Source organism: Phyllobates terribilis, unplaced genomic scaffold (genome assembly GCF_046119375.1).
Source record: "Phyllobates terribilis strain yellow unplaced genomic scaffold, ASM4611937v1 Scaffold_4__5_contigs__length_816908805, whole genome shotgun sequence".
In the NCBI taxonomy this organism is placed as follows: Eukaryota; Metazoa; Chordata; class Amphibia; order Anura; family Dendrobatidae; genus Phyllobates; species Phyllobates terribilis.
This window is the reverse complement of record NW_027362764.1, coordinates 52,139,390-52,141,596: the sequence shown is the minus strand read 5'-3', so window position 1 is coordinate 52,141,596 and position 2,207 is coordinate 52,139,390. Positions and strand designations below refer to the sequence as shown.

The following is a 2,207-nucleotide window of genomic DNA, read 5'->3' as shown; positions in this document are numbered from 1 at the left end:
TTGCGGTCACTACGGCCGCCGCTGCAGCAGGGTCCGCTGAGGCTGATGGTGTTGGTGCAGCTTTAGATAGTATAACCCCCAACGGGAGGGGTATGGCCTCAGGGGGTCAGGTGCAGAGGATGGGGGTTGTGGTGGTGCAGCGTAGATGATAAGTAAAGACAGAGTCGGGTTGTGCAGTTCAGGGTGTTTACTTACTGCAGATATTCCGGTCACTCCGGCCTTGAGTGACCACCCGAGCCGTGCTGCGTCCACCAGGTCCTGGATTCAGCCAACCCCCAAGCAAGTCCGGAGCGTGTCCCTGAGCCCTCCTTCTTGTCCTTTCTTCTGGCCGTCCCCACCAGGGATCCACCTAGGTCCAGCTCCCTCGGGCCTTCTGTTGGGAGACCCTTGGCCTTGGGTTCCCTGACCCTGCACGTGGTTTGCCTTCAGGGTGGATGTGGTGGGTGGCCGTGGCAGATCCTGCCCACGGCCTCCGGTCTCTGGCTGAGGTATGCTTTAGCCCCCACCAGTTTGGGATCCGGTACCCTATTGCCAACTCTTCACCCTGTGTTTGTATGTGGGTTCTCAGAGTTCCTTCTGTTTCCCCCTCTGGGTCTTCCTTGCTCCACTCTCACTCTCTCTGGGGCTTGGAGCTGCTCTTCTGCTCTCTTCCTCTGGCTTCTCTGCAAAAGGCTGACTTCTCTCAGACTGACTGACCTCTCACAGACTGACCCTGATCTTAGATGGTGCCCACCTTAAATACTCCCTCTATGTGTGAGCTCAGGTGACCAGCACCCAATGAGCTCCTATCTTTACCCAGGCTGCTCCCCCTATCTGCCCCTACACTACTGGGATGTACCACCCCCCTCCCACTCCAGCCAGGAACAGACTCGGTCGTACCTGCACATTTCTAAGTGGGAGTACCGTTGGTCTGCTCCTCGGAAATGGGATGTGTGTAGTGCATGCAGCTTTCTGAGCTCAGTTCCACACTCCATCCTTACCCGGGAGTGGAATACCACACCTCTGGGTTGAGGTGCAATACCCCTGTAGCAGCCGAATCCTCAGGGTGCTACAAGTGCTCTGTGCTTTCTTCTTATTTGATTGGGACAATAGAAAAGTGCCATCCAGTAGGGAACAATCTCTTTAACATACGGGAAAAGGAGAATTGCATTTTTTTTTAATCTGTTCAAAAAAAGATGTAAAAAATAAAATCGCCTCCTTTTTTCCCCATATTTTAAATATAAACAAATAATAAAAAATTAAAGAAAAATAGTTTTGTCTTGTCCCTTATAGTCCAGACTATTAGAATATGATGCTATTTATACTGCATGATTATAAAAGAGAAAAAATAATAGAGAAAATCTATTAGTAGATAGTCATAGATTAGTGACTCTTGGAGATGAGAACAAATCCCTGGGTGTCCATACAGGGGATGTAGCTCAGTGGTAGAGCGCATGCTTTACATGTATGAGGCCCTGGGTTCCAATCCCTGGCATCTCCATGTTTTGTGATACAAAAAGCTAGTAAAGTCTCCAAATATTCAGAAATCTGATACGTGTGAGTATACAGCGGCTCGTCTGTCTGGGTGTAACACAAAAACTGCACTCAGCACTAAATATCAGATATCTACTTTTGAAACTGTTATGCAGAGTGATTGTTGGACAGTAGGGGGCAGTGTAATCAGCACAATACACCTACATACATCGCTAGAGAGGAGGAAATCAGTTTTCAGGATCAGGAGCCCCCCAAACCTAATCCCACCTGCTGGTATATTATGTGAGTACTGTGTGCTATCAGTACAGTATTAGTATTTGATACGCAGCTGATTTTGCCAGTTTTCCCACCTACAAAGAATGGAGAGGTCTGTAATTTTTATCGTAGGTACACTTCACCTGTGAGAGACAGAATCTGAAAAGAAAACAGAAAATCACATTGTATTTTTACCCTTTAACGACCTTGGGTTTTTTAGTTTTTCTTTTTTTTATTTTTTGCCCCCCTTTGTCCCCGAGCCATAGACTTTTAATTTTTTCGTCAATATGGCCATGTGAGGGCTTATTTTTTGCGTGTCGAGATGACGCTTTTATTGATACTATTTTGGGGTAGATCCGATGTTTTGATCGCCCGTTACTGCATTTTATTGCAATGTTGCAGCAACCAAAAAAACTTAATTCTGGCGTTTAGAATTTTTTGCTCGTTACTCCGTTTTCCGACCGGAATAATTATTTTTT

The 2,207-nt window shown here is 46.6% G+C and overlaps 1 non-coding gene across 1 annotated transcript; it reads left to right on the top strand.

Annotated features, from left to right (window-relative positions):
- Positions 1 to 1,407: 1,407 nt before the first annotated feature.
- TRNAV-UAC (transfer RNA valine (anticodon UAC)) lies at positions 1,408 to 1,480 on the top strand. The gene has a single exon. It is a non-coding gene; the product is annotated as a tRNA-Val (tRNA).
- Positions 1,481 to 2,207: the final 727 nt, after the last annotated feature.